This window comes from Cololabis saira, chromosome 11 (assembly GCF_033807715.1).
Source record: "Cololabis saira isolate AMF1-May2022 chromosome 11, fColSai1.1, whole genome shotgun sequence".
Lineage (NCBI taxonomy): Eukaryota > Metazoa > Chordata > Actinopteri > Beloniformes > Belonidae > Cololabis > Cololabis saira.
Genome location: NC_084597.1, coordinates 4,804,046 through 4,827,690, shown reverse-complemented (window position 1 = coordinate 4,827,690; position 23,645 = coordinate 4,804,046).

Sequence of the window (23,645 nt, the reverse complement as noted above, 5' to 3'; positions counted from 1 at the left end):
GTTTCAAAGGTTAAAAAAGCAGGGTCTTCAGACTAGCATTTCCAAAAACCAACAAAACTGTGTACACAAAGTTACCAACACACAAAAGGCAACACACAGTACAAATGCCCAAAAGCACAAGTTACCTAAGACATCCAGCTTAACACAGGCCTACTGCCACTAAGCCACCAAATCTGGATGCCACATAAACCACACTGAAAACTTCAAAAGTCTTCAGAAAGTTTGGACGAGCCCCCAAATTATGTTACGGCCCCTAACAGGCTCAATAAAGAGGTCGAACATAATTACCAAAAGTCAAGTAGTTGCGTTATAAAAAATGAGTTTATTCATAAACAAACAAAAATGAACTCTAAACCACAAAACAACAATTCCTAACAAATGATGATGAGCCAGCAAAAGAAACAAAGGAAGGGAAAAAGACACAGACCAACCCACAAAGGGCCGTCAGATCTGGGCTCTTCCCTCTACCCTAACCAAGTAAACAACCAACTAAACCTATCAGAAACAAAAAACGGAAAAACATGACAACTGGACCCATCAGAATTAAAGTAGAAATTATAACAAACAACACAGGCTGCTGCTGCTGACGGATGGTGGAAGAGAGAGTGAACCAGGCTCCAACCTCCTCATTTTAAAGCCTCCCCCAATCAGCCTGACTGAGTTCACCTGTGGGGAAAAGAAACACACAGATTGTTAACATCACTTATGACCAGCAGGGGGGGGAGGATGTAACAGCACCTACAAAAAAGTAAAAAAAAAAAAAAAAAAAAAAGTGCCGCACCATACAGCATGAACTATACAAACACCATAAAACTCAGATAGACTAACCGACCACACGTTTCAACTAGCAGATAGCCGATGCTACAATAAAAACCCCAGCCAGATCTGGCGTCATTAAATAAAATAAAGATGTTCTTGCCTATTTGACGCGAAGTCTGCGCCTCCCGTTTCGTCAAAGTCCCGGGCCAGTCCCCTCAGCCTCTGGTCTGTCATCAAACGGTGGACCCAGCACCGAGTCCGGTTTAAGGGGGGCAGCAGGGGTGGGCTATGCCCATCCAAACGTGCATCCTGCCCACCGGCGTCTCCATCCCAGCGGCGGCGAGAGCGGATGGCGGAGCGCTGCAGGCTCATAGAGCCACGGCTACGCCGTCGACGCCGTAGCCTAATGCACTGGTAAGATGCGCACGACATTGATCATTTTTGCAGATCTCCCGTGCATCACAGAACTTTGATCCAGTTTGCCTGAACCGAGACGTCTTATGGGCTCCCTCGTCAGCCTCCACGGCCGGGACAGTGCTGCTCATCTATGTTTTAGATACCAGTCGCAGTTAAACTAACGCGGCTTATCTTCCCAGAGCCACCGCTCTACGTCATCGCCCCCAGAATGCATTGCGCAGGTAAAACATGGCGCCTCCCGCAGGTCAAAATATGTGATAAACATTGTAGATTTTTAAAGCAATTAGATTATTTTGTGTGTTTCTAACAACATATTTTAGTATAAGAGAACAATTGTGGCTAATTAGGGACTACAAGTCTTAATAACCAGGGTTCCTTTTAAGTTCATCTCAAATCATTAAAAATGTAATGTCAGCTTCAACTGTTGCATCAAGTTTACATTTTTAACTTATACAGATAATCTCAGCATGAAATATTTTTTTTACATTTTTTTAGGACATGAATAGAATATTCATCTTTTAACTCGTACTCAATTTTGAAACACATCCAATATGAAATTATATGAACATAGGCTACAGTATTTTAACTAACATCATGAAATTAACAAATTCCAAAATACTCCGACTGGTTTTAACCGACATTCTACAATATTTATGGTGCTAATATGAACAACTTGCTAACCAATGGCCTTCCTAACCGACTGCCACGTAAGGTGTTAGCTTAGTATTGAAATCACTCACCGGAGCCCAGTCAATGAAGCGATTCGCTCAGCAATACTGCACCGTACAGCACTCTCACGCACACTTTATCATCTCTTCTATCCTTTTTCTTTATAATTTCACCTGTACTCATTACTCCTTACTGTTCACATGCATGGACACTCTCCTCCCTTTCTTTACAGGACATTCATCCAAAATGAGCAGCAAGAAATATATTCTCAGAGTCTGATGAACAATTCAACTGCTTAACAAAGCCTCTCCACCTGCAGTATTTTCTACATTTCATCTGATATAACCCAATTTTCATCCTAAATGACCGCATTTGTTCCTCTTTATTCAGACTTTATTCGTATATGTTGGAAAGCACAATGCATTATCCCGTCAGATTTATAACAGACAACCTGTTTCTTTATATAATTTATACTTTATAACTACTCAAAAGAAATTAGTTGAATCCAAGGGTAAAGAAAAACCTTCCTTGTTTGTGAACACAGTTGGTAATGAAGCTCTGCCAGGTTCTCGTTAAAAAGCTTGTGGGTTTGAAGTAAGACACTTGAAATAAAATAAATACTTACTGTTTTTTTTTAATGGAGAAACAATGTTTTCATAATCATCCACAGCATTATGATCACGATGGATTTACATTTTAGAGGCTGGAGGCTCAAAAACATTGAATAATATACACTGTTTTATTTCCATGAACAAAATACGGATTTTCAAAATGAGGAGTATTTTTTTATTTATTTGTTCTGTTTTTTTTTGTTTTTGTTTTTTTAAACATGTTATGTTATGATATTTTAAATGATCAATCCAGAGATAAAAGTAAAGTCTGTATGTTATTAGATGGCAAGGACTGAAATATGTCTTTAGGGAGCTAAACAATGTCGAAGCGGCTTTAAACTGTGATTGAATATGTGTTTGCAGTAAAACAGTAATTGTTGTGAGCACTTGGGGCAATTGACCTATAACAAAATAAATGGCTAGTCAAAAATGTCTTTCTGCTTAAGTGATAGTGGACGAGGTCCCTGAAGACAGACCAAAGTCATTTTAGCCTGAAGACAAAAGTAATATCTCCAGGTTTTTATCATGACTGGCGGAGGGGGCTCCTCCTGTCCTTCTTCTGGTCCTCTGTGAGGCTGCTGTTGGCCTGGGTTAGGGTTTATTCCTTGTCGTCTTCTGGCCTCTCCATTTAGCTCTTTTAAATATCAGGTCTCTGGTTGGAAAATCTTTCTTAATCAATGATTTATTAACGAGCGCAACCTTGATTTTATGTTTTTAACTGAAACTTGGTTAAGTCAGGATAATAGTGCAGCAGTTCTTATTGAGTCAATACCCCAGAATTTTAGTTTCTTTAGTGAAGCAAGAATACATAGGAGGGGAGGCAGAGTTGCCATTCTGTTCAAGGACAGCTTTCAATGCAAGAAAATGTCTTATGGTCAATTTGATTCCTTTGAATATGTTGCCATTCAGTTAAAATCCCCCTGTCGTGCAATCTTAGTGACCATCGACAGACCCCCCAAATATGATGCAAGGTTTTTTGATGAGTTTGCCAAACTACTGTCAATTATTTGCATGGATTTTAATTGTGTTGTTTTAGTGGGTGATTTTAACATTCATGTTGATAATCCCAAAAATGGGTGTGCTAAGGAACTTTTAAATATTCTGGATGATTTTGGGCTTTCCCAGCATGTCAAAAATTCAACGAATAACAGAGGACATGTTTTAGATTTAATTATTTCAAAAGGTCTTAATATCTCAGAGGTTGTGGTGAACGATGTTGCTCTCTCTGATCACTACTGTGTTTTGTTTAAAATGACCACTGTTGCCAATCCTATGAAAGGTGAAGCAGACCATCCCAACCCTTCGCTCAGTTCTAGTTGATGACCTTGTTAACAGTTTCAGTTCCAATGTTATGACAATGTTATTGATTCTATCGCCCCAATTAAGACCAAAGTTCTGTCAGGGAGGAAAAAGTCACCCTGGAGAAACGCCACACTGGTTAACGCACAGAGAAGGAAATGTAGACAAGCAGAACGCAAGTGGCGCAAAAACAAACTTCAGGTATATTACAAGATTTATAAAGAGAGTCTTGGCAACTATAACCAGAAACTGAAGAATGCAAGGCAATCGTATTTTTCAGAGATTATCGATAGAAACAGTAATAATGCTCGCACACTGTTTTCTGTGGTAGAAAGACTGACAAACCCCGCAGCCTCAATCCCCCCCTGAACTGATGTCTGAAAAGGCCTGTAATGACTTTGCTGCTTTTTTCGCAAACAAAATATTACAGATAAGACAAGCAATGTGCTCCACCTCAGGAATGATAACACTTCGGCCTTACCATCCTCTAGTAAATCTGGGACATTTCAGCCTCTTAGATTATACAACGGAAACAGTTACAAAATTAAAGCCCACAACATGCTGTCTTGATATTCTTCCTTCAAACCTTTTTAAAACAGTTTTTAACTATATAGCTCCGGATGTATTGCAGATAATAAACACTTCTCTTCAAACAGGCCAGTTTCCCCAGGCCTTGAAAACTGCAGTAATAAAACCTCTTCTAAAAAAATCCAAACACTTAGTAACTATAGGCCTATATCAAATCTGCCATTTTTGGGGAAAATCATTGTAAAGGTGGTCTTCCAGCAAATCCATGCTTTTATAAGGATAAGGATAAGGATAATCTTTATTGTCTCCCTTGAGAGAAATTTGTCTTGGACAAAACTAGAGACTCCAGGCACCACATATATAACAAAACATATAAAATCACAATAAACAAAAACACATCGTCATATCCCCCCGCTCTTTGCATGCCCCCTCGCAATGTCCTGAAAAACACCTCTACACAAACAATACCTTGCTACAGCAACATTATTGCACTACCCTCTACACATATAACAGCATTATCATTATTGCACATTCCTCTACCAGGATTGTTTTTATGATGCAAAACAATCCTTTTAAGGCATTTCAGTCTGGATTTCGGCCACACCACAGCACTGAGACTGTACTCATCAAAGTCTTAAATGATATTCATCTGAATAATGATGCAGGCAAATCCTCGTTTCTGGTATTACTGGCTCTCAGTGCTGCATTTGACACAGTTGATCATAACATTCTTCTCAGCAGACTGGAAAAGTGGGTGGGACTTACCGGCACTGTGCTTCAATGGTTTAAATCTTACTTACAAGATAGGGCCTTTTTTGTGTCAATTTGAAACCATGAGTCTGAGAGAACCAAGATCACATGTGGGGTTCCTCAAGCATCCATTCTCGGACCACTTCTATTCAACATCTATATGCTACCCCTAGCTCAGATTATGGAACATCACAACATTTCCTACCATACTTATGCCGATGACACACAGCTTTATATTTCAGTGTCACCACATGACTACAGTCCCCTACTCTCATTGAGTAACTGTATTCACCAAATCAATGAGTGGATGTGCCAGAATTTTCTCCAGCTAAATGCAGAAAAGACAGAGGTGATCATTTTCGGCCCTAAAAATGAAAGGGAAAAGATCAGCGCTCGCCTTGGCTCCATGTCATTGACAGCTACGAATCAAGCCAGAAATCTTGGTGTAATTATTGACTCAGACCTGAACTTCAACAGCCATCAAAAGTTTATCACTAAATATGCCTATTACCACCTGAAAAACATTGCTAGAATTAAGGGGATTCTGTCTAAACAAGACATGGAAAAACTTATTCATGCATTCATTTTCAGTAGGTTGGATTATTGCAATGGCATCTTTACAGGCCTTAACAAGAAATCAATCAGGCAGCTGCAGCTGATTCAGAACGCTGCCGCCAGAGTCCTTACAAACGCCAGGAAACTGGACCATATTACACCAGGAAACTGGACCATATTACACCAGGAAACTGGACCATATTACACCAGGAAACTGGACCATTTTACACCAGGAAACTGGACCACATTACACCAGGAAACTGGACCACATTACACCGGTCATGAAATCGCTACACTGGCTTCCAGAGTTTAAAATCTTACTGCTGGTCTACAAAGACCTGAATGGTCTTGGACCAAAATCCATGCTGGATCTGTTAGTTCCTATGAAGCTCCCAGACCCCTGAGGTTCATCTGGATCTGGTTTGTTGTGGTTCCCAAGAACCAGAACCAGCAAGGTGAGGCAGCGTTCAGTTATTCTGCTCCTCACCGGTGGAACAAACTTCCTGTAGACCTGAGGTCTGCTCCAACTGTAGATCCTTTAAATCAGGCCTAAAAACATTACAGTTTACTGAAGCGTACTCTTAAATTAAATACTTACCTGCTGTACTTTACTGCCCTTATTTTTGACAACTTGTGCTTTTTATTATTTTACCTCTTTTCTTAACATTTTATTTCATTTATTTGTTATTTAAGCGTACTCTTAAATTAAATACTTTCTGAAAGCCGTGAATGAGATGTGTACCTGCGGTATTCTACTGCCCTTTTTAGCAACTTGTGCTTTTTATTATTTTACCTTCTTTTCTCATAATTTTATTTCATTGTATTTGTTATTTACCGTCTAATTATGTCTTGCCACTTTTAATGTTGATGTAAAGCACTTTGAATTACCTTGTGTTGAATTGTGCTATATAAATAAACTTGCCTTGCCTAGTACCTACTCAGCGCGACTCGACTCGCTACGCCTTGTCTTGACTCGACTCGTCTTGCCCTCGTTTCTTTTTAGACACCCAGATGAGAAGTAGGCGGGGTGGACCGAAGCTGCTGCGACGTATTTGATTGTTTGATCTAAACCAAGAAGACAGTAACACTAAAGATGTAGAACCTGGAGGAGATGATAGATGTGCTGCTGGGTCTGTGGCTTGTGTTCGATATCAAGTTAAAAAATGAGAGTGAGAGAAGACTCAAGCGGCAATGCTTTTTTTTTCGTTTGTGAGACAGAGCTCCTGGTAGATCTGGTCCTTCCTTATCGCCTTATCGCCCGTCGAGATCCCTTTTTAATTCTCTCCTCAGCCACCAGGTTTATGAACATCTGCACCTCAGAGTTGGATCACCAAACAGACTTCTGCTGCCGTTGCTGGTCGAATAAAATGAACAAGAAGCCGGGAGTTGTTCACTCGCTGATTTCCCCCTTCTGCTCTGCACGCCTACACCCGCCTTGACCCCTAGTGGAGAAGCGCAAAACCGAGGCGAGTGGAGTCAGGCTGAGTAGGTACTAGTGGAAAAGCATTAGAAAGGTTTGTGTGCCCAACATGTGTTTTTTCTGTGTTTCAGATTTGCAGCCCAAAACTATCAAAGACCCAGTTCTCCTGTTTGGCATTTTATTTGAGTACAGATTTGCACCTCGACTGAAGCTATAATGTTTTATTCTGGTTTAAAAGGAATGTTGTTTTAATCTTTTTTTTGATTGATATTACCAACTGTGATTTTCAGATTTTTTATAGAATACTATACTGTTTTAATTGCTTTCAATTTGCTTACTTTTTAATTGCACGTGACACAGGCTGGTCTAGTGTAAATGTGTTTATAAGTGAGATTGGCAATACTTTTTGAGAGGTTTTCAGTTGGAACAGAAAGGAAAAAAAAAGAGTTTCACGCATTAATTTCCCCTAAAATCTTGTGCGTTAAAAAAAGTATTTTTCAATGTCTGACATCTGCAGTTTAATCTCCGATGCACAGCTGATACACCTCCGGCAGGGAAGGATGTAGAGCAGAAGTTGTTGCCTCAATTATCAGTATATGGTAAACGTTGGAGTTTCTAATGACAAAACACGTCTAATTAATGACAGCAGCGTCCTGTTGCTCACGCATGAGCTCACAGCAGTCTCTCATTTTGTCCCAGTTGGTCTGAAACTGCCCAAAAAGGTAGAAGCAGATGATGGATGATGATTAGACAGATGGTTTGAAAGAGGAATGAAAAAGACATTGTGTGTCAAACATGAACAGCCATCCATGAACAGAAAGCCTGCAGCGGCTGCACTTATCTGCTCCTTGTAATGCCACCCTGACATTCCTTTGAAGGTAGTTTCTCTCCAGTCCACACTCCACAGGTTCATGTGACTGTGACGGCTCTCGTGACTCTTGTGCGACCTTGATGCGTCACATCACAATAGTCCTCATGTGATATCTGTGTGTGAACGCTTGGGAGCCCCCCAACATGTTCACACCAAATGGGCGCATTGAGGGATGCATTTTTTTTGCATTTTTCTCAAAGGACGATACCGTTTCCTGAGGTCTTTGTGACGTGTTTCGATCAAAATAACACAGCAAAATATTCGCCAATATTCGACTGGACTAGACCGGACTAGACTAGACTGGACTAGACTAAACTGGACTAGACTGGAATAGACATTGAATACAGCAGGTGGTTTGAGTATTCTCTGCGGTGGATACGACCGATGTCTCCCCAGCGCTCCTCAAAACTTTCAAAGGCCTCCAAGAGGAGTGGCCAGAAAACACCCTCGGCGAGGGATGAAGAGACCTGGAACAGGCAGAGGAGCCAGATGAACATAACATTTGACATAGATGAGGACAAGTGCGACATCCTTGATATCATCGAAAGCCTTTCTGAAGAGGATCCTGTTGGGAACAAAAAGCAGAGGCTGTAGATTTACCCATTAACGGGATGGAGGAGTCCAGTGAGTCCTATGACAATGATTGCCTCATAGTTTCAGGTCCCTCCTCCCCTCAACCAGGTCCCTCCTCTCGACGACCAGGTCCCTCCTCCACTTTTTTGCATGTGCTTTAATTTTTGCTAATTTTTGTTTCATAAGCTGTTAATACACTGTACGGCTGGTTCCAACAGTTGCCCAGGTTTTCTGGATGTTTGTGTTGTGTTTGTGTTGTAAATATTCAAACAGTCAAACACACACTTTTCCAATGTTTAGTGTTTCTCTCTACGATGTCCCACGGAAACTCATTTTTCTCATTTCCACGATTCTCAGTGTTGCCTAGTTTTGTACACAGTGGAATAAAAGGCATTTGTTCATTGTTATTCCCCCGTCCCCCCCCCTCCTCCTCTCCACGATCAGGTCCCTCCTCTCCACGATCAGGTCCCTCCTCCCCACGATCAGGTCCCTCCTCACGACGACCAGGTCCCTCCTCCCCACGACCAGGTCCCTCCTCCCCACGATCAGGTCCCTCCTCCCCACGATCAGGTCCTTCCTCCCCACGATCAGGTCCCTCCTCTCGACAACAAGGTCTCTCCTCTCGACGACCAGGTCCCTCCTCCACTTTTTTGCATTTGCTTTAATTTTTGCTCATTTTTGTTTCATAAGCTGTTAATACACTGTATGGCTGGTTCCAACAGTTGCCCAGGTTTTCTGGATGTTTGTGTGTTTGTGTTGTAAATATTCAAACAGTCAAACACACACTTTTCCAATGTTTGGTGTTTCTCTCTACGATGTCCCACGGAAACTCAGATTTCCACGATTCTCAGTGTTGCCTAGTTTTGTACACAGTGGAATAAAAGGCATTTGTTCATTGTTATTCCCCCCCCCTCCCCACAACCAGGTCCCTCCTCTCGACGACCAGGTCCCTCCTCCCCACGATCAGGTCCCTCCTCTCGACGACCAGGTCCCTCCTCCCCACGATCAGGTCCCTCCTCTCGACGACCAGGTCCTTCCTCCCCACGATCAGGTCCCTCCTCCCCACGATCAGGTCCTTCCTCCCCACGATCAGGTCCCTCCTCCTCACGATCAGGTCCCTCCTCCCCACGATCAGGTCCTTCCTCCCCACGATCAGGTCCCTCCTCCCCACGATCAGGTCCTTCCTCCCCACGATCAGGTCCCTCCTCTCGACAACAAGGTCTCTCCTCTCGACGACCAGGTCCCTCCTCCACTTTTTTGCATGTGCTTTAATTTTTGCTCATTTTTGTTTCATAAGCTGTTAATACACTGTATGGCTGGTTCTAACAGTTGCCCAGGTTTTCTGGATGTTTGTGTGTTTGTGTTGTGTTCTGTTAGTGTCGTAAATATTCAAACAATCAAACACACACTTTTCTAATGTTTAGTGTTTCTCTCTACGATGTCCCACGGAAACTCAGATTTCCACGATTCTCAGTGTTGCCTAGTTTTGTACACAGTGGAATAAAAGGCATTTTTTCATTTTTAGTCTCTCCACCATCAAGACTCCTGCATGCCTCCACGTGGCCACACACGGAAACTGGGTACCTTGTGGTCCCAGGCTAAAGTGCAGGGGATCAGGCAGCAACAGTGGGCCCCCAGGCGCGATGTGCTGGCCCTCTGGCGCGTGTGTGCGCCGTGGACACGCCCTGGCGTCCGCTAACCATTGTCCCAGCTATGGTAGTAAAGTAGTAAACCTTTATTTTACCAGGCAAGAATTGCTAAGAATACATTCTTATTTAAGGCAATGGCCTGGTAGGAGGTGAAAGATCTCCTAAGGGGAAGGGAGAAGGGGAGTAACATTAAGATATACAGTAGACAATAAAAGCACATACAACAACAGTGACACAACAGAAAAGGAATAAATGAGACTGTAACAAAACAACAGCAGCTAGTCAGGTTAGTGAGGTGACAGGATCAGAGAGAGCTTTGGCTGGGACAGCTGCAGGTATATTTCATGGATTTAGTTATGACATTTTTGAAGGAGTTGACAGAGGTAAGAGTTTGTAACTGTAAGGATTTTTGGAGTTGATTCCAGCTGTCGGCAGCAGCAACCTGGAAGGAGGAACGGCCCAGGGAAGAGTGCGACCGTGGGGCATTTAACAGGATGAGAGGGGCAGAACGGGTGTTGTGTATAGGGGGAGGGCGCAGATGCAGAAGCTGTGTTAGGTAGGGAGGAGTAAGACCTAGGAGGGTTTTGAATACCAGCATCAGCCAGTGCATGTGGGTCAAATAGCATGTGCTCCAACACTCAGCTCCTCGCAATAAATAAAAGACCGGTTTTACGATGAACTCGAAGCGTCCGTGAAAAACATCCCCAGACGCGAACGCCTCTACCTCCTTGGCGACTTCAACGCAAGAGTCTGAGCCGACCATGACTCTGGCCATCCTGCTTAGGACACCACGGTATCGGTAAACAGAACGAAAATGGGCAGCGCCTTCTTGAGTTCTGCACATACCATCACCTATGCATCACCAACACCTACTTCCAGTCCAAACCCATCCACAAAGTCTCTTGGAGACACCCACGCTCAGGTCACTGGCACCAGTTAAACTTGATCATAACACGCACGTCTGATCTCAGAAGCATCCTCCAAACACGCAGTCTTCACAGTGCAGTCTGCGACACAGACCACTCCCTTGTGCTTTGTAGAGTCAAGCTACAAGCAAAACACCTGTACAGATTCAAACCCAAGGGAGCCCCCCGCATCGACAACAGCAAAACATCTGACCCAACCAAAGCTACAGCCTTCCTCCGTGCCCTTGAGGATTCTCTTCCCGACCCACCCCTGGGATGGCTTGAGGGATGCCATGTACAGCACAGCCCTGTCAGTCTTTGGCAAAAAGCGCACAAGGAAAAACGCATCGCCCTCACAAATTACAAGCTCACTCCAAACACGCAAACTCTACAGGCCCTCCGTTCCTCTAGGGGGAAACTTCAACAAGCCTCTCGACGCTGTACTAATGACTATTGGCTTCAGCTCTGCAGCGACATACAATCAGCTGACACAGGCAACATCAGACTCATGTTCGACGGCATTAAAAAGGCACTCGGACCATCACCGCGCACAATCGCCCCGCTGAAATCAGCCTCGGGAGAAACCATGGCTGACCGCTCTAAACAGCTGGACCGCTGGGTGGAACACTACTCAGAGCTGTACGCCAGGGACAATAGTGTCTCCGATGCAGCCCTCAGGCATGTAGGGAACCTGCCAGTCATGGAAGAGCTCTACATGGAACTAACGTCAGAGGAGTTATCGACAGCCTGACCAGTGGGAAAGCTCCAGGAGTCGATGGTATAACTGCCGAAGTCCTTAAGTGCGGGAAGCCTGCTCTTCTGCATAGACTGCACAGGCTTTTATGCCTGTGCTGGAGTGAAGGCTCTGTCCCACAGGACATGAGAAATGCAAACATTGTCACCTTGTACAAAAACAAGGGAGACAGGAGTGACTGTAACAACTACCACGGCATCTCCCTACTCAGCATCACCGGCAAGCTCTTTGCTCGAGTTGCACTAAATAGACTCCAAGTCCTCGCAGAGAAGCTCTACCCAGAGTCGCAAGCAGGGTTCAGAGCAGGAAGATCAACTCTTGATATGATCTTCACCCTTAGACAGCTGCAGGAGAAGTGCAGAGAGCAACGTAAACCTCTGTATATGGCCTTCGTCGACCTTACCAAGGCCTTCGATCTGGTGAGTAGGAGCAGACTCTTCCAACTGCCCGAACGGATCGGCTGCCCTCCAAGACTCCTCAGCATCCTTCAGTCCTTCCACACAGACATGAAATGTACTGTTCAGTTTGATGGGTGCACTTCTGAACCCTTCAACATCTGCTGTGGTGTCAAACAGGGATGTGTGCTGGCACCCACTCTGTTTGGGATATTCTTCTCTCTCCTCCTGCGCCAAGCCTTTGGAACATCAACTGAGGGAGTCTACCTACACACCAGGACAGACGGTAAACTTTTCAACCTCTCCCGACTGAAAGCAAAAACAAAGGTCAGACCATTCACCATCCGGGATATGTTGTTTGCCGATGATGCAACATTGGCAACACATACCGAGAAACACCTGCAGGTTCTCCTCGACCGGTTCAGCCAAGCATGTCAAGATTTCAACCTCACCATCAGTCTAAACAAAACCAAGACAATGGGCCAGGGGATTACAGCCCCACCCTCCATCACCATCGACAATTACACACTGGAAGCTGTGAGTAGCTTCACCTATCTCGGGTCCACCATTACCAACAATCTCTCACTCGATGCTGAGGTCAGCAGTCGGATTGGGAAAGCAGCTTCCACTTTTGGGAAATTAACATCCAGAGTATGGGAGAAAAGCAGGCTCACCATTCACACGAAGGTACAAGTGTACAGAGCCTGTGTTGTCAGTACACTCTTGTATGGCAGTGAAGCCTGGACTCCCTATGCACACCATGGCAGGAGGCTACACTCCTACCATCTGCGTTGTTTGAGACGTATACTGGGAGTCACCTGGCAGGACAGGGTCACAGACAGCGCAATCCTGGAGAGAGCACAGCTCCCCACCATGCTCTCCCTGCTGAAACAACACCGTCTCCGCTGGCTGGGCCACGTCCGTCGCATGGACGATGGCCTCATGCCAAAAGACACTCTGTATGCAGAGCTTGAGTCCGGGAAGAGGCAAGTAGGCCGCCCACTGCTCCGATACAAGGATGTCTGCAAGCACGACCTCAAATCCTTCAATATCAATCCAGCCACCTGGGAAGACGTTGCCCAAGACCGTAATAAATGGAAAAAAGCTTTACAAAACGGACTGCAGACTCACGGAACCGCCCTGGCTCTACACCGAGAAACAAAAATTCAGCCAACACCTGCGACGCCTGCCTCTCCCGAATTGGACTCACCAGCCACAGGAGAAGCTGCGTGAAGAAGATCTAACCTTCTCCAGAGACAAGAAATCAATGGTCTTCCGAGATTGTGATGCCGATGATGAAATAAAATGGAATTGAATTGAATTGAAAATAGGGCAAACCAATCAGAAATTGCGGCAAAATTACACGATTAATTCAAAATGGCCGACTTCCTGTTCGGGTTTCGGCCATGGCGCCAGGAGCCTTTTCTTTAAGTTGCAACATGATACAGGTGTGTTCCGATTTTCTTGCATGTACGTCAAACCGTATTGTGGGGCTTGAGGCACAAATTTTCTAGGGGCGCTGTTGAGCCATTAGGCCACGCCCATTAATGTAAACCATGAAATATCAAATGCAAAAATGTGTGCAAAATTTGGTGACTTTTGGGGCACTTTTAGGGGGGCAAAAAGGCCCTCATTTCGTCGGAAAAATAAAAACAAGGAAAAAAAAAATTCTTACAGATACAATAGGGCCTTCACACTGTAAGTGCTCGGGCCCTAAAAAAAAAACGAGAAAAACTAGAAAAATTCCTACAGATACAATAGGGCCTTCGCACTGTTATTAATAAAGGCTATTATGGAGTGGGAGACAGGCACCCTGGACAGGCTGTCATCCATCCGAGGCTACAACAGAGACAAACAAGACAAACAACCCTCGACACTCACCCCTGAGGTCAAATCAGTCATCAGTCAGTCAGTCTAACGTACATGTTTTTACAATTTTAGACAAAACTGGAATATGTGGAGGCACAGGCAGAACCATCAAACTCCACAAAGAAACACCTCAGTAATCATTTCAAATGTAAATATAGCCAGCCAGAATCGTGGCGTAGTCTTTTTTTTTTTTGAACATTATCTTTATTTGGTTTTCAAAATCCTTCCAATGACACAAAAATAAGAGGAAACATCAAGGGCAGCTGAATTATTGTCCAGCATTCGAATCATATTTCCTTACAAATCAGGTATTTATGAGATATCATAAAGCAACATTCAGTTTAGTTTTATATGAGAAAAGGAAAGAGAAAAACACAGAATAAATAAATAAATAAATAAAACCCCAAACCATATATTCCATAAAAGGACCCTAAATGTTTTAAAATAATGATAGTTTGACCTTTATGATGTAAGTAATCATTTCCATAGGTAAAGTTGTAGACATTTCCTTAATCCAGTTAATGAATTTTGGTTTACTGGTACTCTTCCATGAGAGTGCTATGACTCTTTTTACACATAGTCTTTACCTTATTTTGAAAACTATTTTGTCAGTTAATCAGGATTATATCAGAAAAGAGCACATATTTCAAAATATTTGATGCCCTGGGTATGCATAGCCTGGCCAGCTGTACTAATTATTTTCCTCTTCAATAATGATGATTTGTCTGGTTTCTCTGAAAAATATTTTATGTTTATTAGTAGGAATACAGATGGGTTACCGGGAGCATTTATTTCATGCTTGAAATTGTTCAAACTGGAAGAGCAAACAGGAAATGCACCCAACAGCAACACGTCAGTTTAAAGTTGTTTGGCCATTCACAACATTAATATTTTGCTAAACAGGAACACCTTTCTTAAATCTTAAATTTTGAATAAACTACTCTTTCGTGAAATTGTGGCCAGTGAGAACTTGAAAATCCCTCAGATTAGAAATTTCATTGTAGCAATCTCGTGCTACTGGGGATCAACTGACAGGGAAAGAGGACACAGGGTTTCGTGGAGAAATTGTGATTAGAGGTGGGTGCAATTCATCGATGTGTCGATGCATTGCGATGCGTCACGATTCAATTTGGAATCGATTAATTAAAAACATTTTTTTTTTTTTTTTTAAGTTATCCTATCCAGATTCCAGACTGAATAAGCTGCTGAATCATTTCATTTTCAAGAATACACATTTCTTATTGTTCACTTGAAATATGGCAGATATGTTTACACTAAGTTCATATCTGGTTTACTTGAATTAATGAACTCATTAAATCCAGGGCTTGACCGTTTTCAGTGTTTTCCACCAATAGAGGGCGCTCTCATGCAAGTGCAGCTTTCCCTGGTCAAAGTTAAGTAAGTCAAAGAGCAAATGTTTACATAGTCATAAAATACATTATTTTGTGTCTTTGAAAAATACATGTCAAATGTTCAAAAAACCTTGTTATTTACTTAATGAGTGTTGTTAGAGGAACTGAGTTCATTGATTGGCTATTTATTTACAAATGTAGCCACAGATGAAGACAAAATCAATCTTGTATGGAAAAAGGCATTAAAAATCACAATAATCGAAGAATCGTGGCACCAATAATCGAATCGAATCGACAATCGTTATAATCGAAGAATCGAAGAATCGAAGCTCCAATAATCGAAATCGAATCGAATCGTGAGGTACCCTTGTTTGCACACCCCTAATTGTGATCTTTATTTCTAATCACCCAGACGTGTATCAGCACTTGGCTTTGTGTCATTCCTCTCCGCAGAACCCTTTGCTGGTGTTCAGCCGCTCCTTAAATAGCCAGGTAGGGTGGAGAGAGTGATTGGGCACAGGTGTGCCCAATCAGCCAAACCAGGCCCGCACCACCTGTGTGCTGCTCCCCCGCAGACCCCGCCCAATCCTCATCCCTGCCACATTCATGTTCAATAAGAAGAGACTTATTCTTTGCAGATGCTGCAAGTAAAAATAATGATGGCCTGAATGGTTGCAGAAGCAGAAATTAGAGTGGTTCTGGTCATCCATTACCATTATTCTTGGAAATACGCACTTATCATGAGACTAGAAAACAGAACTTTGTCACATAACATAATTTGATGAAAATATTTTCCGACATTATGAAACGCCGCTTAAGCGTTGTGCCAAAACTTTAATGGAAAGAGGGCTGTTACACAGAGAGCCCAGAGTGGAAGAGAAGCAAACATATGTAAGGGGTTTAATATTGGCCCCATTATGTCTGTGGGAGGAAAAATTGTTCATAATACACTCTGCTGAAGGACTCCTCTTAGTGTTTCTTCAATCAAATGTGAAAGAGTCAGGGATTACGACCACAGACTGACATTCTTTTTTGTTATATCACAAACTTGTCAAAGGCACAAGATGTAATGTCCAAGAGGCTGTGTAATAACACTAAACCCTTCAAAAAGAAAAACATATTCATAACTTATTATGGGTAAATATCCAAGTCAAATATGAAAGACAAGCTGCATTAAAAATAAAAATAGAAAGGCATAACTCTTTACCATGAAGTAACACTTATGCTGGAGGAAGGACAGTCCAAAGGTTCCTGCCGCATGGCAGAAGATGTAGCAGATGGCGACGATGCGAAGGGGTATCTGGTTACAGAGAGCAGCTATTTATGTCCACTTCACCTTGCTTTTGTGGACATTTTCAGTAGAAGGCAGCTGACAAGTAGATGCAATTACTTATACTGCAGTAAAGAGCAATAGTGAAAGGGGAATATATTAAAACATGAGGCTGATGCAGGAGCCGGAGCATCGAACACGTTTAAATAGCAGAGGTGTCAAGTAACGAAGTACAAATACTTTTTACTTTTACTCCTTACATTTTCACGCAATTATCTGTACTTTTTACTCCTTACATTTTAAAAACAGCCTTGTTACTCTATTTCATTTGGGCCTTTAATAAAAACTATCCAGTTAAATTGCTCCATCCGGATAGAGTGAATTTGGTTGTGGTTGTTTCAGATGTTCTTGTCCAGTTTTGTTCTTACATCCGTTCCCTCAGATTCCTGCAACTAAACTTGGATGTACATTCCAATAAAGGTTAGGATAAATGATAACATGAACATGAACGTTTGACTTTTTGCACCATTACAATACATAGGAACTAGTCATCATATCTGCTGCTCTCTGAAACACATGTTAATGCTCAATAGTACACATATATGCTTCTTTAATATATTTGCATTATACTAAGATACATTCATTTTCAATGGCTTTTGTCCTTAATGGCTTTTTTCCCCCTTACATTACTTTTACTTTTATACTTTAAGTAGTTTTGAAACCAGTACTTTTATACTTTTACTCGAGTAATAAACTTGAGTTGATACTTCAACTTCTACAGGAGTATTTTTAAACTCTAGTATCTATACTTCTACCTGAGTAATGGATGTGAATACTGAAGACACCTCTGATAAATAGGCAAGGCAAGTTTATTTGTATAGCACAATTCAACACAAGGTAATTCAAAGTGCTTTACATCAAAATGAAAAGCGACAAGACACAATTAAACAGTAAATAACAAATAAAATGATAACAAAAGAGGTAAAATAATAAAAAGCACAAGTTGTTAAAAAGTAAGGGTAGTAGATCCAGCAGGTACATCTCATTCTTACAATGGCAAGAATTACGTTTTTATACGGTCAAAACGTACAAAGACCGGGTCAAATACAGTATTACAAAAGTAATCTGTAACAATTTGTACGGTGACTTAAAACAATTTGACAATTCTACGTCACAATGCCCGCAATCAGGGCTTATCCATCACTTATCCTTAACTTTGCGTGGTTTTCAAAAATCATAAATATCTAATTTAAGTGTACACTTAATAGGGCTGGGCGGTATTTGCCAAAAAATGTATCACGATAATTTCTGGCATTTATCCCGATAACGATAAAAATGACGATAAAAGAAATACTTTCTTTCTTTGTGGCTAATTTCTTTCTTTCTTTCTTTCTTTCTTTCTTTCTTTCTTTCTTTCTTTCTTTCTTTCTTTCTTTCTTTCTTTCTTTCTTTCTTTCTTTCTTTCTTTCTTTCTTTCTTTCTTTCTTTCTTTCTTTGTGGCTCATTCCTTCCTTCCTTCCTTCCTTCCTTCACTTACGTTGTGCATGGATTTAACACAGAACCATAAATCAGTTTTACACAAAAACATCATCAACGGGAATTTATCGTTTTTACCGTGAGATACAAATTCTTAGCGTGGGGAATCTTTTTGACGGTTTATCGTGAACGGTAAAATATCACCCATTCCTAACACTTAAATAACAAATAAAATGAAATAAAATGATAAGAAAAGAGGTAAAATAATAAAAAGCACAAGTTGTTAAAAAATAAGGGCAGTAGATCCAGCAGGTAAGTATTTAATTAAACAGTAATGTTTTTAGGCCTGATTTAAAGGAGCTGACAGTTTGAGCAGACCTCAGGTCTACAGGAAGTAAACGTACACATAAAGATACTGCACACATGCATGAACAGTATGAGCTGGTGTGAATGAAGTAACTGATGGTGATCAGTTAATGCAAGGGCAGCTTCCGATCACTACAGGAACTGAAGCTGTACTCCATTTAGTTTCCGTGTGAATGAACAGTTCTCCAGGCTGATTGAATTCATGATTCCACAATGAATTTCTTACTTAGCCGACTGGTGTTTTTAAATCACTTGTGTTAAGTTTTAATTAAATTTAAATTGATTAATGATAACATTTATGGAAGACTAAAAGCCGTTTGGAAGACAGCAGAGAAATGCAAATTGTAGTATTAGAAGGGAAATCAGTGTCAGTGAAAATGTTCTACTTTTTTTTGTGATCAAATGTTTTTATTTATATATATTTTTTAAAATTATAAACGGTGGCATCCACAATGATGTCAAACAAACATTATACACATATTTTCACCCCCTTCCAAACCCACCCCTCGGACCTAAGCATTTGATGAAAACAATTAATAATGAATAATAGGAAAACAGAAAAAAAAGATAATACAACAAAAAAAACAAAAAAAATTAAAGCTGCAAGCAGCGATGAACGGGCCCTCGCACTCATGGCCACCGTCCCCCATAAGTATCAGAAATGACACCACCCACGACTTCCTATGTAAAACCATTCAAAAGTTATAGCAGAAAATAGGGCCAACCAATCAGAAGAAGGGGCGGGGCTAAGTTTAACCAATTATGGTCAAAGACTCAATACCGAGTCCGATGACACCACCCACGACTCTTTTTGTCAAACCATTTAAAAGTTATGGCAGAGAAAAGTTTCTAGGGGGCGCTGTTGAGCCATTAGGCCACACCCATTAATGCAAACCATGAAATATCAAATTTATCGCCAGGCCTGGCTTGCATGCAAAATTTGGTGACTTTTGGGGAACTATCAAATATGGACCAATCAGATGAAGGGGGGGCGCGCGTTTTGGCGTCTATCGTTGCCACAGTAACACTTTTGAAAGAGAAAAGTAACGCGCGTAGTCACAGGATGGAGACGCACATTTTGATGTATAACACACCTGGGTGCACGTTACGGTTCGGGCTGAATTAACTGCCGAAGGAATGGCATAAATTGCGTCAAAATTACACAATTAATTCAAAATGGACGACTTCCTGTTTGGTTTCGGCCATGGCGCCAAAAGACTTTTCTTTAAGTTGTGACATGATACAGGTGTGTAGCGATTTTCATGCATGTACGTCAAACCGTATTGTGGGGCTTGAGGCACAAAGTATTCTAGGGGGCGCTGTTGAGCCATTAGGCCACGCCCATTAATACAAACCATGAAATATCAAATTTATCGCCAGGCCTGGCTTGCGTGCAAAATTTGGTGACTTAAGAATTCCCTGCAAGTGCTCGGGCCCTAATAAAAATAAAACAAAGGCAAAACATATTAATATCAAAAACTAGACAAGGATAGCTGCAACAAGGTAGTCTATATAAATTTTAAATACATCTTTCAAGTTTGGCTTTAATTTGATCTGCTGCCATATGCCAAAATAAAATATTTTGTTGTTTTGCATTATTGATTCGGGCTGTAGATATTTCCAGATAGATAATATCAAGAAAAGTCAAATACCAATGGGAGATGTTAATCGTGTGTGGTGGTTTCCATCTTACTGCAATCATCTTTTTTGCTGTTGTTAGGCCAGCAAACAAAAAATGTTCTACTTTTAGAGATCTGCACGTGTCGACTTGACTCTCCGTTACCTGTGCGCCGCAGATCAGAGGGCAGCACAACAAAGCTTGGTTTAAAAAAGAAAAGTGTTGTAAACTGGTTTTCAGGTTCATATTTTGTCCTCGTTCATCTAAAATGCTGTTTCCTGGAAAAAAAAAAAAACAAAAAAAAAGAAAGAAATTGCACACTGAGCATTGTTTTGGAGCACCCGGCCCCCCTGGAGTGACAACAGCTCGGAATATTTCTCGTGGTAAGAAAGCAATCATGCTCTTCTGAATATTCCATTTTCTATTTATAGTGTAAGGCACTGACAGTTTATGTTAATACGGATGTTTTTCAGTCATGTACCATTTCATGTAAAGAAAAGCAAAGATGAAACGACGTGTTTACTTAAAATGCAAATTTCCTTCCTGACCGGCATCAGTCATGTCCATAACAAGTCACTTTGCTCTGATTTACTGTTTTTTTTTTACTTGGGAAGTGACATTGTCTGGTTAGATTACATGAGCTAGTGTGAAGGGTGTGTCTGAAACCGGGCTCACGCACCTTGAGGTAAAACTATCAACACGCCATCTGTAGTCTCTCCACAGGAACATAACCACCACCATTTATTGCACATATGATTACTGGTTGGCACTTTTTTTTTTTTTTCTGTTTTTACAAGCCATCTGCTCAGGAGAGGTGATAAGGGATTTGTGAAAAGGAATACTGTAGCATATTGATTCTGTGCTTTAACACATTGATATCAGTTCCTGGCACTTTGTTTGGTCTGTTGTGTCTGCTCTCTTGTAGAAAATAAAGCGCACTCTCCAACATAGTTTTTTCTGCAACAAGCTGTGACATCCTTGCGAACCAACCCCTCAACCTTGCACCATTGAGATTACATTCCCTCTTTTTTGTTCACGCAGATGCTGGCCGTTTTAGATGAACGATGGGGTGCTGGCTCGTGCATCTGAAGGGGCTTTAGCTTAGTGGGTCTTTGTTTTTGAGCCCATGCACCCGTGACGTTTGACTCATTCAGTAACAAAGCTTTGGACTCCAATCTAACGAGACTGTGAAGGAGTTTCTGTCTCCCTCTGTTGAGTCAGTGTGTGTGTGTGTGAGAGTGTGTGTGTATGTGTGTGTCTCTGTGCAAAGGAGAAAAGAATCTACCATCAGAAATCTACCATGACATAAAAGGGTCCTCGTATGTCACGGTTGCCTCTCTTTGATTTCATTTTCTTTGTAAAATGTCAAAAGTTTTATCTGAATGAAGAAATGAAAGAAATATGAAGAAAAAAAACCCATTCTGATGGATTTGAATTCGATGGCAGAAACATGCCTCAACAAAGTTAGGATGTGGGGAAATGATAAGACTGGAAAAGTAAGTAACCTTGGGAGAACATCTTTCAGCTAATTAGACTAAATGAGGAACAAGCTACTGAAAAACTGCGTCCACAAATTGTGAAACATTTCAAAGACTCTGAAAATCTCATGGGGACAACTCTGAAAAATGGATGTCCGTGATCTTTTGGCCTTCAGGTGCTACTGCGTTAAAAGCAGGAGTTATTGTGAGATATAAACACAGCCTGCTGTGCAATCCAATAAATGCAAGCCCAAGCCTCCATGGGGCCTTGAGCAAACTTTGATTTTGGGGACCTCTATTACTGCCAATAATACTGATTATTGATCATTCACACACCCACTATAAACTCATTTCATGTTCTTCCCTGTCATTACAAATACACTTGTAAAACTAGATGTAAGAACTTTTTGTTGTAGTTAGATTGTAATCCACAGGGATTAAGACCATGGAAGCAGAACCACAGATTAACAAATTTGCAGAAAAGTCTTTCAATTAATATTTAGCAAAGTCAGCAACTGCCCCTACTGGCCTCTAGGAATGGGCGATATTTTACCGTTCACAATAAACCGTCAAAATTCCTCACGATAAGAATTTGTATCTCACGGTAAAAACGATAAATTCCCGTTGATGTTTTTTGTGTAAAACTGATTTATTGTTCTGTGTTAAATCCACGCACAACGTACGTGAAGGAAGGAAGGAAGGAAGGAAGGAAGGAAGGAAGGAAGGAAGGAAGGAAGGAAGGAAGGAAAGGAGAGAAGGAAGGGAGAAAACAAGGAAAGGAGGGAGGGAGGGAGAAAAGAGGAAGGGAAGAAGGAAGGAGAGAGCAGGAGGAAAGAAGGAAGCAAGGGAAAAAAGAAGGAAGGAAGGAAGGAAGGAAGGAAGGAAGGAAGGAAGGAAGGAAGGAAGGAAGGAAGGAAGGAAGGAAGGAAGGAAGGAAGGAAGGAAGGAAGGAAGGAAGGAAGGAAGGAAGGAAGGAAGGGAGAAAACAAGGAAAGAGGGAAGGAAGGGAGAAAAGAGGAAGGGAAGAAGGTAGGAAGGAAGGAAATGAGCCTGAAAGAAAGAAAGAAAGAAAGAAAGAAAGAAAGAAAGAAAGAAAGAAAGAAAGAAAGAAAGAAAGAAAGAAAGAAAGAAAGAAAGAAAGAAAGAAAGAAAGAAAGAAAGAAAGAAAGAAAGAAAGATAGATTTATAGTTAAAAAGATGGAGTTGAATTGGTATTTTTTTATCGTCATTTCTATCGTTATCGGGATAAATGCCAGAAATTATCGTGATACATTTTTTAGTCCATACCAACTGCCCCTACTGGCCTCACAGAGAAGCAACAGGTCAAAGGTCAAAGGTCACAGTTGCAGCAGTGTTGTTTCCATCATCCTACTGTCAGCCTGGCATGATTTTACCATCTATGGTTTTTAATCTGAAATCGAGCAAATTCAGCTACAAGAGCAGCCTGGGGTTGATTTACACTTAATATTTAAGGTGATATAGTACTACGTGTGATACCTGAGTGTCATCTACAGTGTAGGCCTACTAAAAGAAACAAAATAATCAAATAGATCATTTATTAACCATTTACTGTAAACAGGTTGTCTACTTTATTTCTGGTTTTAAATAAACTGCAAGAGCAGCAGAGAACAACAATTTGAAGTGAAACAGCAACAATTAAGTGCAATAGGGGGCACGGTGGTGCAGCTGGTAGTGCAGCCGTCTCACAGCAAGAAGGTCCTGGGTTCAATTCCGGCCGGGGACGCTGTGGGTGCTGAAGTGCGTGTTAGTTCCCCCATGACTTCAGCTCCACACCCTGGGTGGGGTTGGTGAAAGGACCTTTCTGTGTGGAGTTTGCATGTTCTCCATGTGTTCCCTTGGGTAGCTAATGGGAGCTACCCTCACAAAAACATTCAACAGTCCTGGGCTCTACTGCCCCCTCTGGCCAACTGGAGAACAGATGGGGTGGGGAATAACGTGGCCGGAATAACGTGATCCTTCCACGCACTACGTCCAGCCGGAGAAACCCCACCCTGTCTGGTGAAAAGACGCTGCTCACTCCTCAGGTTAAGGAGGAGACCT